Source organism: Rattus norvegicus, chromosome 9 (assembly GCF_021556685.1).
Source record: "Rattus norvegicus strain SHRSP/BbbUtx chromosome 9, alternate assembly SHRSP_T2T, whole genome shotgun sequence".
NCBI classification, from domain to species: Eukaryota; Metazoa; Chordata; class Mammalia; order Rodentia; family Muridae; genus Rattus; species Rattus norvegicus.
The window spans coordinates 113,667,478-113,680,846 of NC_141542.1; positions in this window are offsets into that span (position 1 = coordinate 113,667,478).

Sequence of the window (13,369 nt, forward strand, 5' to 3'; positions counted from 1 at the left end):
GGTCGTCTTTTCTCAATTGAACATACCCCCCACCCCTTTTTTTTCAAGAATCCAAACATAAGGAGAATAATAATAGCATGACTGTTGGTTTTTGAACTTTTAGGTATCTTCGAAATAAGCAAATGCGGTAGAGAAAACCTTCATGGAGGGGGACTAATTAAGGGCTGTAAAGTGGCCACCGCCAAACAAGAAGTTCCCTGCTGCTTGTATCATAAAAGGTCCCGGATAGAAAGGAGAAATGCATGCAGGTTCAGTTTATGTGGGACACAGTGAGAGGGCTCGCCTCCCTGCATCATTCATGGAAGCCACCTGAAGTCAGGGTAGACTAGGATACAGAGTACTTGCGGTATATGCTTATAAAATAATATGTATATGATGTATATAATATATACATATACTTATATGTACATATAAGATATGCGTGTGTATAGAATGACTACTATCATTACCCAAGGGCAGAGCTTAAAAAGCCCTTGTAATTTTCTAGCTAATAATGGTGCTGGGAAAAAAAAAATAAACCTTTCTGCTTGTATACTTTAATATCTGGGTGATAGCGTCTCTAATCAAATGAGGTGCCTCTTGGTGGGCTTCTAGATGGGGAGCTGTTGCCATGAAAACAAGCTATGATTAAAATTCTGGAGCTTTTGCCTCACTCCTGTTTGTCAGAGAGGGGTGAAGGGCTTGGAACGGAACTAATGCTTGTTCATGTCTATTTACCGAAGCCTCCATAAAAATCCCCAAACTGTGTGAATCGGAGTACCCGACTTGAAAAGCACATGCATATACCGAGTGGTTGAAGAATCTTAAGTAGAAAGGAAGCTCTAACACTCAAGACCCTTCCAGACTTTATCCTTATTTAAGTCTTTAATCCTGTTATGTCTCTGGGTTCTGGATCACTTCCTCTGTTTAGCAATCAGTAAACAGACGGAGTGGAGTGTCTCCTACGGAGAAAGAACCTACAGGGTTCAAACAATGCAGCAGGGACTTCTGAGAGTCACCAGCTGATAGCCAGTTAATTAGAAGGAGAGGCTACATCCAAGCATTAAGTGGGCGGAGTCTGGAATATGAGCAGACTGAGGCCCTACCCTGGTGTCCTTCACTAGGACCACCAGGTAGATAATGTCAGGACTTACAGGACATCCTGTTGGCATTCACTGGGCAAATGTTTGACTGATATCTTGTAACGTGATAGCAAATGTATGACATCACAGTGTTGTGTGGGACTAGAGGCATGAAAGGAATTTTGTTGTTTTTTTGTTTTGACCTCTTATACTGCTATACTATGATACTTAGCCTGGTTCATTACTTCCTTTTGTGCATTTGTTAGCAGTCACCAAGCTATTCACTCATGCATTTGTTTAGTACCCACTCTAGTCCAGTGTGTGAAGCTCAGAGAGACACAAGGAGAAAGCAAGTTATGATTATTATTTTAACTTTTATTAATAAATTTATGAAAATTGCTCCATAAAAGATCCTCCCAACAAAAGCCCAACAGATAAGCAAACGAAACATAGGGGTAGTGTCATGGCAGGGCTGTATGCCGTTCCTCTTTCTAGGAGTAAAGGATAGGAGATCAGAAAGCATGTCACGGCGGCTAAATAGACCTTAGTATCTGGAAGGGTTCCAGATTAAAGTCACCCATCATGGACAGGCTCAGTGGATAAAGACACTTGTCACCAAGCTTCATGAGCAGAGTCAACTCCTTGAACCCAGGTAGAAGAAAGAGAGAACCAACTCTCACAAACTATGCTATGCTTGACGGGGCACAAGTACACACACACACACACACACAGACACACACATACACACGCATACACACACACACACAGACACACACACACACACACACACAGAGTAAATTACTAACTGTAAAAACACTTAAGTTGACTGACCTTCAGCCATTTCTATCAGATCCCCATTTAATGTTAAAATCAGTTTTTCTATCACAGTTTGAAAATTTGCCTGGAAAGGGAAGTGTTGGTGAGGATTATGCTTCCATTCTCTGGTCGTCTTTTCTCAATTGAACATACCCCCCACCCCTTTTTTTTCAAGAATCCAAACATAAGGAGAATAATAATAGCATGACTGTTGGTTTTTGAACTTTTAGGTATCTTCGAAATAAGCAAATGCGGTAGAGAAAACCTTCATGGAGGGGGACTAATTAAGGGCTGTAAAGTGGCCACCGCCAAACAAGAAGTTCCCTGCTGCGTGCATGGATTTTCTTGGTTTCCTGGGTTGGCATTTGAACAAGAAACAATTTCCGGCTGCTGACGTCACGTTGCAGAATGCCCAGGTGTGTTCTCCCACTGTGCGGTGTCAGAGCCAGATTGTTTAACTCTGCTTGCTGCCCAGCAGTTCACACATGCAAATGAGGTGGCTCTTTTTTGCCTACTGTGGGAAATTTCTCCCAAATGGTCCTTGGCTGGCATCTTGCCCCAACTAAAATTGATGTAGTCGAGGCCATTGAATCTGGGCGCGGGGCCAGCATGCAGGAGTATAATTCTTATTTGGCAGAGAAAGATGGACAGGGGGATCTGCGTGACATTATCTCTAGAGCCACGGGCAGGCTCTAAAACAGAAGAATCACTTTAAAGAATGGACACTGGTACTAGCGATCTTCCCTCCAGCCTTCATACGGAGAGGCGATTCATTGAGCGTTTGTGGAGCGACTAATTCATTGTTCAATTAATCTGTTAAAACATATTTAAATCCCTATAAATATAGTTAGCGTGCTAGCTAGTTTAGAGGACCCAATGTAGCGCCGACTGAGAGAAGGGAGCGTCAGTTGAGAAGATGCCTCAATGGCATCAGCTTATAAGCAAGCCTGTAGGGCATTTTCTTCATTTCTTTTTGCTGTGAGAGGGCCCAGCCCACTGTGGTCAGTTGTACCCCTTGCCTGGTGGTCTTGGGTGCTATCACAAAGCAGGATGAGCAAGCTGTAAGGAGCACCATGACCTCTGCATCAGCTTCTGCCTTCGGGTTCCCGCCCTGACTTCATCAGGTGATGGATTGGGATATGGAAGCGTATTCAAAATAAAGCTTTTCCTCCCCAAGTCGCTTTTGGCTATGGTGTTTCTTCACAGCAACAGAAACGCTAAGACAAATAGACGCGGTTACCATTTTGGTAGAGAACAAGGTGTAGACGGTGCCTGCTGTCGCGGAGATGTTTGACATTCTGAAGGGGTGGTGGGGACAGACAAATCCAGCTGAGCAAGGTATGACATGATCAGGTGTTAAGGGCTGTCACTTGCTGGGAAGCATGTGGGTTTTCTGAGGGGCGTTAGGAAAGAAAGCTGGATCCTATGGATCCTACAGAGTAGCAGAAAGTCAAAGTGTGGATGTGGCCTCCGTTGGTGGCCGTGCTGTGACAGGAACGGTGCGCAAAGGGGATGATCAAGGCTTTCCTCAGCCTGCAAGAAGCGGCCCAAAATCCCCTGAGGCCAACAGGGAGGGCAGCCCCACTCCTCCCAAGAGGTGCAGTGTTTATGCAGGCTGAAACAAACTGCAGATGCGGATTCTCTCATGAGGCAAGCAGGTGACAGTTTTCAGGAGAATGAGCTGTCTTCCTGCACTCTGTCGTCACCTCTCCCAAGGGTCTAGTCTCACAACACTCACAGTAACCTTATTCCTTAGAGAGGCTGCATTTGCAAGAGGAGATACGTGATTTTCCATTCTATATATATATACACCCACTATTAACTTCAGACTGGAAAGAAGTTTTCTCTCACTGTGTGCCTGAGTAGTAAAGCAAATGGCGCATAATGTTAATTAAAAATATTGCCAGTATCTCCAAGTTTCCTTGCACATTTGTCTAAATGGTTCCACGAGGCCAAATATTTCAAAGCTATCTAAGGTATTTACTCCACCCACCCCATCCATTCATCCCGTATTCCTATTACTTTATTTGGATTTAGATTTTAAATTTTTAAATTCAACTTGTTGAGTTAATTGCTTACAACATTAGTATAATACAGATGTGTGTGTGTGTGTGTGTGTGTGTGTGTGCACAAAAATAATAATTAAAGAACTCATAAACTCGAGAGGGAGTAAAGGGGACAGGGAAGGAGTTAGAGGGGAAGAGTGTGGGGTAAGAATGATGTAAACACTATCTTCATGTATGAAGATCCTGGCAGAAAAGTAATGAAAAGCCCTTACAATGTTGACTGGGCCCGCCCATGTTTAAAATGAGTGCTTTGAGGTGACATCAGGTTTATTTGTGTGTAAGTTGGGCATCCCTAAGAAGCACAAGTAAAATTGAAATATGAAAAACAATTGTTGAAAGAAATAGGAAAAAAAAGACGGGGCCAAAAATAGCCCATAAGGATGGTGGGCTAGATAGCTGTCAGTCTGGCAAAGGCTATGGTCGTTTGGAAATAGAGAACTTGGGTTAAGAAAATGTCCCCATCAGATGAACCTGTAGGCGATTCTGTGAGGCATTTTATTGGTTAAGGATGTGAGAGGGCCCAGCCCACTACAGGCAACGTTGCCTCTGGTTGGACAAGAAAGCAGGGTAGGCAAGCCATTCATAGCACACAGGCAGCCTGCCTCTGTGGTTTCACTGCTTTGTCAGTGATGGATCGCGATGTGGAAGTGTAAGTCAAGTAGGACCTTTCCTCTCCAAAGTCATTTTGGTGACTGGTATTTTATCACAGCAGTAACAAACCATCTACGACAGAAGGTCTTTGCGCCACTTCGGGCCACCATACAGGATTGACTTGGGGGAAGAAGAGATAAAAAGAATGTTGGGGAGCAAGAGACAGCCGTGGTGCAGGTTGGACGGTCTGAGGTCGTAGAGTGGGTGAGGGGAATCACTTAGCAAGGGCTACACAGCATAAGCGTTTCCTATTGATCCTCGTGCCCACGATACCGGACATCAGAATTAAGTCAAGCAGGGTCTCAAAAGCCCAGGAGTTAGGGTTGTTACTTGTTCTTCTCAACAGATTCTCTTGAAGGGAATTCTGAGTGGGACTGCTCTATGGCCATTATAGCAATGTAAAGCATTGTTAGAGCGTTTAACAAAATTGTCCTGGGCCTAGAGAGATTGTTCAGTGGTGAAATACAGTAGTCGCTTTTCCAAAGGATCCAGGTTTGGTTCTCAGTAATCACAGGGAATCCTGCTATCCCGCTTCTGGCCTCCATGGGCACCAGCCACACATATAGTACCTATGTACACGTGTGCAGGCAAACCACCTACACATATAAAAGCGAGCCCTTGCTTTTTCTTCAGCTTTACTTAATCTGCTATTTAATCTATCACTGAATTGTTAGTTTCAAGTATCCAGACTCACTTTTTAGCAGCAATATTTGTTTCTTTTGAGATCCCTTGCTATTCTTTTTTTCAGAGTTCGTCTTCCCTTATGTTTTCTATGCAAACCTCTTTAATTATGCCTTTTTCTTTTCTCCTCCTTCTCCTTCTTTGTTATCTTCTCTGCTTCTCATTTATCCTAGACCATTCCTGAACACGTGTTGTGTGGCCTTTGTTATTTATTTATTTATATTTATATTCATTTATTTATGATTCAATTCAGACCAATTTACTGCCGTCTAATTTTCTAGCAATACTCTGGGCTCAGGATATCTTAATTCTAAGTTGGGGAGTTTCTATGCCATCCCTCTGGAACCGAAAGCCTATGTGTGGTACAGTATTGGGCATCCGGGATGTTCATTTTCCCTGTCGAGGAAGAGTGGGCTTCCCACTTTTGTGACAGATGGCTTGAGGTTTCCTAACCTTTCCTATACGAGGATCCAGCTGTTTTCGGGTGCTGGGATTACATAACGCTTCAAGACACATCTCTGCTCTGCTTTCTTTTCTCCAGTCTCAGTCGGAATCGATGTTTTAAATGTCAGGGCCAACCCCTTTCCCAATCCACCCCGTGTCACACTGATTATTTTGATTTTATTTTGCTTTGTTTCTCATTGCATATATGGGAACTTTGCCTTAGTTTTCTATTTTTCTTTCCTTTTTTTTTCTGGATGATTTCTTTATTTAACTTTAAAATTTTTAATTTAGTTTTGCTTTTTACTTAGTCGCTTTACATCCCACTCACTCACTGACTTCTTTCTGATCGCCCCATTCCACAATCCTTCCCCCATACTCCCTTCTCCTCTGAGTGAGGGGGCCCTCCTGGGTATTCTCCAACCCTGGCATTCAAGTTTCTGCAAGGCTAGGTGCTTCCTTTCCCACTGAGGCCAGACAAGATAGAACATATCCCAAGTACAGGCAAAAGCATTTGGGATAGCCCCATTCCAGATGTTCGGGGCCCACATGAATACCAAGCTGCACATCTGCTACATATGTGTGGGAGGCCTAGGCCCAGCCTGTGTATGTTCTTTGGTTGTGGGTCAGACTCTGAGAGCCCCAAGGTTCCAGGTTAGTTGACTCTGTTGATCTTCCCGTAGAGCTCCTATCCCCTTCGGGATCAGCAATCCTTCCTCCTATTCTTCCATAAGATTCCCCAAGCTCCTTTTAATAGGGTTTTTTTTTCTTACAGTATCAGGGTAATTTTTGTTTTGCTGTATATTCCTTTCTGTTGCTATGAGAGCTGCTATATTATTAACCTGTTGCGTGTTGTTCAGTTTTATTTATTATGTTTTTACAAACTGAGCTCTTCAGAAGTAGATAGCAAGGTGGAATTTGTTAAGGATTCATGGGGCAGCAGACAGGATTCAACAGCAGGACTGATGAAAGTACAAGCACTTTGTCGGGAGCTCTGGAGGAAATACTGCCAGGGAGTTGTGATGACTGTCCTTGGTTGTCAGCTTGACTACATCTGGAATTAGCTAAGGCCCAAGCGACTGGGTACACCTATGGGGAAGTTTTCTTAATTAAATCATTTGAAGATGGAAGGCACACCATCTATCCGGATCTTTGGAGGTGTGGAGATCGACCTTTAGTCTGGACCACCCTTCTGCTGAAGAAGGAAGGTCCTTCTCTCACCTTGCTGCTTCCACCTTTGTTAGCAAATCCCTTCCTTCACCGGCATTAAACAGACACAGACACTCACAGCCAAACAATGGATGGAGCTTGGGGACTCTTACAGAAGAACAGGGAACGGGATGGCGGGACCTGAAGGGGATAGGACCTCCTCAGGAAGACCAATAGAATCAACTAACCCGGACCCTTGGGCTCTTAGAGTCTGAACCACCAACCAAAGGACATATACAGGCTGGGCCTAGGCCTTGCCACTCATATGTAGCAGTTGTGGTCTTCATGTGGGTCCAGAACAATTGGAACTGGGGGCTAGCTCAGAACTGTCACCTGTACGTGGGATGTGTTCTTCTAGCTAAGCTGCCTTGTGTCTGGCCTCAGTGAGAAAGGAAGCATCTAGCCTCACAGAGACTTGGGTTGCCAGAGTTGGGAGACATCCAGGGGGGTACCACCCACTCAGAGGAGAAGGGGAAAGGGGAAGAAGGAAAGGGTGAAGGACTGTGGGAGGGGGTGACCAGGAGGGAGGCAGGGAGCTGGATGTGATGTAAATAAGTAAAAAACTAAAATTAAATTAAAAAGGAAGAAAGTTGAGCTAGTCTCAGAAAGACAAATATATGTGACTTCTGTATTTTATGTAGGCTTGTAGAATATAGATCTACATAATTGTGTGTGTATATATGACACGAGATTGGAAGTAAAGCCCTTTAGGGGACAAGGAGATGAATGGGAACAGTTAAATATTATATATATTTATATTATATATATTATATGTGTTGAATATCTAATATATATTTGTATGAAACTATTTGTATGTAATACAGAACTATGTGCAATGAATATACAATTAAAAATAAAATCCTCCCCCACCCAAAATAATCCCAGTTTGGGTTCCTTCAGTATGAGCTGGTGACTGGGCATTTCTTTTGGAAGCACATTAGCAGAAAATTATTTTATTATCTTTGCAATAACATACATTCATATACGGAAGGAGGTTTGGTATTTTCATTTTTATTTTTTAGGAAATATAAGATAGAAAAAAACTGGTACACATAAACACACACACACACACACACACACACACACACACACACACACGTCGAGTTTCCAGCTGTGGGATTCTGCAGGGCATTTGGTGTGAATGGAGAGAAATATGTTGACATAGAGTGCACACAGCAAAAGGGAAAGACACACGTGCAGGTTGGGCCGATCAGACTGAGTGGGTGTACAGAAAAGTGCCCTTTTCTGCAGTTTGTTCCTCCATTCACCCTCATTCTATCCTTGTTTTATCTCACTAGTGAGTGCAATTTTTATCCTTTCAACAACCATGCACAGGAGTTCTCTCTACCAAGGAGTATAGGAACAGATTTATGGTCCCTAAAATCATAACACACAGCGTTTTAACCTGCATTTGTACACAGGATAAGTGGGTTTGTGACTGAGACAGTGGGAGGCAGGCGGGAGGAGAGGGAGAAGAGATATAGCAGGTAAAACACTTAGAAACATCAGCAGAGCAAAGGACAGGTCAAAAAACTCTGGGGTCATTCAAGGAGCTGACTCTAGGGTAAAGGCAGATACCAACAACTGCAGCATGCTTTCTGATACATATATGTTGTCCTCACCACACACAGGGTAATTTTTTCCCCAGGAATTTTCATTAAAATTCTAGGCATGGCTACTCTTCCAGCAATCCCAGGTTTGATTCCTTACCCACACATGGTGACTCACAACCATTGCCAACACCAAACCCAGATCTTGCTTCTGTGAGCAGCAGTGGTACATAGACAAAACACCACCACACATAAAATAAATAATAATATTTTAGATGATTCTTCTAGGTGAAATATGGGTCCTTAGGAGGGGGAAAACATTTGAGGAAGCAAAACAAACAAAAACTAAATAGATGATGTCTGAAAATGATCCCTGAAGCAGTCAGTAGGGGATGAGTCTTCCAGACTGCATCAACACAAAGAGGCAGAGAGGCTTCAGAGCTGCAGGGGGATGGACCCTCCTAAGCATCAGTGGAGGAAAAGGCTTTAGAACAATAGGAACCCTGTTTGAATATTTTCTGGAAAGGTGTCAGGAAGGGTGTGAGCAAAGCTTTGCCCAAAATAGGTCATTTGAGCGACGAGAGTATTACTAAGGGACTGACTGGCCTCCTTATTGACTTTTATTTAACTCCTGCAGCAGACTGCACAAACTGGCAAGAGCTTTGGGGGGGGAAACGTATCTGATTTCTAACCACAAGAAAAGGAAAAAAAAAATCCCAAAGCCAAAGCGTCTTCTCGGATCGATCTTTCATCGTGCCTTAATTTAGCCTGCAGGAGAAATACTTTTTGTGAGCATGGAATTGTTTAAACCTACTAAGGGAAGCTTTCTCTTTCAGTTGCAAACCTGGGATTTACTGCAAAAAAAAAAAAAAGTCCTTCTACTATGTCAGAGCAGTTCCCAGTTTCTAGCACTTGTATTTACGAAGGGGCTTACTGCGGATGGGGTGGTGAACTAGAGACCTAGCAAATGGTATTTCTTCCTTAGCAAGTAATTGGGGATTCTTTACAAAAATAGGAGTTGCAAAGCCCTAGAGCTATATAAACTATCAGGGGCATAGCTCAAAAATTTAATGTTGAATTAAAAAAGGAAGTGGCAGAAAAACATCTATGGTGTGCTATTTCTGGATATATATATATATATATATATATATATATATATATATATATATTTGGATAAAAATTTGAAAAACATACTGGTGCAGGGGAGTGGCCTTTGGGGGCAGAGAACAAGGAGGGAAACGGAGAAGTGAGGTTAGTGTTTGCTCAGGGGAACTTCAGTTCTCTCCCCATATCAATGCCTCCCCTACCTGCCCTTTCCCCTAAAGAATGTGTTTGCAGTTTTAGTTGAGATCAAAAACATCTATGTTCCGGGGGCAGAAGCTCATTAGCTGACCAACATGTATATGGTGTGCACATTACATATACATCTTCACATTAACTAGTAACTGCCAAGGGCATGGGAGATACTGGTTTTTATTCTGCCAGTGGGTCCTCAGAAGAAGCCAAGAGAGGAATGACAACACAGGTCTCAGCCAGGTTTGAGTGGCCAGGACAAGAAACGAGAACACAGAATCATGTGGCCGAAGGAAATAAAGGTGAGGGGCGGAAAGCAAAACCAGGCAACTGGCAAGGAATTCTGAGAGGAGGGCCTACAAGCAGAAGGGCCAAGGTGCTACCCCCAACACTCCTGAGTAATATCTCAATACCAGCCCGTTACATTCTCCTGCCTGTTGGTCAGTATTTTCCCAAACCATGAAGTTGAAGCCTGCAGCTCCAAAGAGTTTTCATTTGAAACAAATCTCATAAAAACGTATTAGTCCGAAGCGTAGGAAGAATGAGTTTGCAGCGCTGGTGTGACTCACGAATCTGACCAAGCACTCTTTGTGTGTCTGGGTTCTCTTTTGAAGTGAGCGCCCACGGAAGGCACTGGCTCTAAGACAGTGGGCAGATGACCCACGGACGGAAGCTTTGATCTCTGACACAGAGGACCGCAGCACAGGAACAGATTCTCCCGTCTGGGTAAAACTGGCAACTTTTGTCTGGAAAATTCCCCTCTAGCAGTACAGAGACCAAAGCAAAAGTACTAATAGGGCTGGCTAGGGCAAAAGCCCTCACTTTTGTAACATTAGGGGTCCATGGCAGTGTTTTCCAACCTGTGGGCTGCAACCCCTTTGCGTATGTGTGTTAAAGGTCAAATGACCTTTTCCTGGGGTTGCATTTCAGATACTCTGAATCTAGGGTATTTACCTTACAACTCGCAACAGTGGCAAATTACAGTTATGAAGTTGCACCAAAATAATTTTATGGATGGCGGTCACCACAACATGAGGAACTGTATTAAAGGGTCACAGCATTAGGAAGGTTGAGAACCCCTGGTCCACGCACTCCGCTCTATAGCGTCAGAGCATTCCGGTGTTACAGATTAAGCTCCATACACGAAGCCTTATCTTGGGCGAGCTGATGGCGGAGAGCGCCTGAGTGCCAGATCACATTAACTCCTTCATTCTGTACCAGGCCAATTCCCGTCTAATAACGTTGTTTAGAATGAAAATGGACAGGCTCTGTGTATCATTTCGGGGACATGGGAAAGCTGGTCCCGCCCACTGTTGTTGACCTGGCCATTCACTTCCAGTGAGTAATCAATCCATTTAGGTTGCATACAGAATTGGGCGAGGCAGGGGTGAGAAAAGATACACTCCCTAGAAAAGGAAAAGGTTAACAAGTTCTAGTGAGGTTCGTCTCTCTTGGCGCTTCTCTCCTCCTTCAGGGTCCAACCACACGGCTGCTGCAGTGGGAGCCTAGAGCCTCTGTCTTCTGAAGGCAGGGACAAAGCTTTCTGTGGGAAATGGTGACCAAGTCGAGCGAATCTTCAGTTTCACATCCTGCCCTGGAGTTTATTTTCAATAGATTTTTTTTTTTTTAGTTCCAACAGAGAGGTTTTGAAATGCAAGTGTTTATGTGATTTCTTGAAACCAATTAGAGGCTCTAAATATACAGACATCTAATACTATGGAGTTCTCCAACAAAAACAAATGAGGGGTTTTATTGATAAGCTGAGGGTCAGACAGGAACTCTGGGCCATTCCGGCTTTAATAAAACATTAAGTGGTTTAATTAAATCATTAATTCCACCCTGCGTTCCATTTTTCAAAAGACAGCATAAAAATAAAACAGGTTGTTTTTTTTTTTTTAAAGCCTATTCTCTTCCTCTATAATTCATTAGGTTAAGTCCATAGATTGGCTTGATCCTCTGCTGTAAATTGAGGCCATTTCAAAACACAGCACTTTAAGTAAGATGCTGGCAGGTATTGATCTGAAAGTGACCTCTTCCTTCATTTGTCAAAAAAAAAAAAAAAAAAAAAAAGAAAAAGAAAAAAAGAAAAGAAAAAAGAAAAAAAAGAGATAGAACTTTTATTTTTAAAGAATAGTCTATAAGAGGCATATGTCCCACCTGTAGCAACCATCTTGACACATCATTAAAATAATTTTAGCTTTTGCATACAGGAAATCTCTGAAAGACTCATTTTGTTTGGCATGACTATGTGGTAGATTTCATGCATTAACTTTTAAATTAATGGTTACTTTATGACACTTATCCATGAAAATTGGTGTGAAATCACAAGACACAAAGAAAATTAGGAATATATGTCTCATTCTCCTCGAGAACCCTAGTCTGTCAGTCCCTTTCTGTCGAGTACAGATCCTGTATGTAATGATCCTTCAAGATCGGGTTAACTCGGGATTACTCTTTTGACCCTTGGATGTGAGAAGGAAGAACAGGGAATGTTAGCAATGCCATTGGGGAAAAGCATCGGTGGCATGGGATGACCACCGACCGCACAGGCGTATAGCGGCCCTGTCACCTTGCTGTGTGACTTCTGCATGTGTGACCATTGCAATGAGTGAGCGAGCCCGTCGTAAGCAGCACGTGGGTAGGAGGTGAAGTAATCGTTGTTTCTGTCTCCTGTTTCCCTGGGGTCAGAGTTCTCACGGGATTGCCTTGTCTGTGTGTGGAATCTTGTCATTGAGGCCATTGGTGCTCTCCAAGAAAGGTATCTTCTGTTCTATGCGGAACTGTAATTCTCCCGAAGTCAGAGGAGCATATTGGTAACCCACATGAGCAAGCAGGACGTGTGGACCACGCAGACTAGGTTTCCTCTTACTTTTGAAGAGCCTGACAAAGATGTGTAGGTTGGGGTTGGGGTTCAGGGTGATGTATAGATGACACCACCAGAAAGGAAACAGTATATGAGTACTGTGAAACTGGATACTACACCAGCGGTGTTTTTGTCTTTAAACTACCTGACATTGGCAAATGCATACGGCCATCTTTGAATATGTGTGGGAGACTGATTCCGAGGGAGTCCTGGAGACTAGAATCTACAGATGCTCAAGTTCCTTCTATAAAATGAAACTTCCATAGTACTTGTATATAATCTATATACAGCTGCCAGTAATCCATCTGCTGCTTAAAATACTTAATTTAAAATGGATATTATATAAATGATTGCAGTGTCTGTATTATTTAAAAGATGACAAAAATATCTGTGGGCATTCGATGTAATTTTTCTCAATTTTTTTTTTAATCCGTAGTTGGTTAAATTCTTGGGTACGGGGAGAAAGAATGAGTGTCTATAACTCTTAAAACTTCCTCATTTTCATCTCTACGCTAATATAGTTGTAAAACAATTTTGATTCCAAGTCAAGATTTGGGTTATAATGACGAGGGGAATTATATTTTTGCTAAGTTAAATGGCTCAGAAATAATATGAATTCTTTATATTTTCATTTTTCTCAGTTACTATGTTTCAATGTATATTTTTTTCTAAGTACTTATTCTAATATTCTTTTTTTCATTGTAGCTTGCAATAGTTTTTCTTCCTCATCAGGGGGTC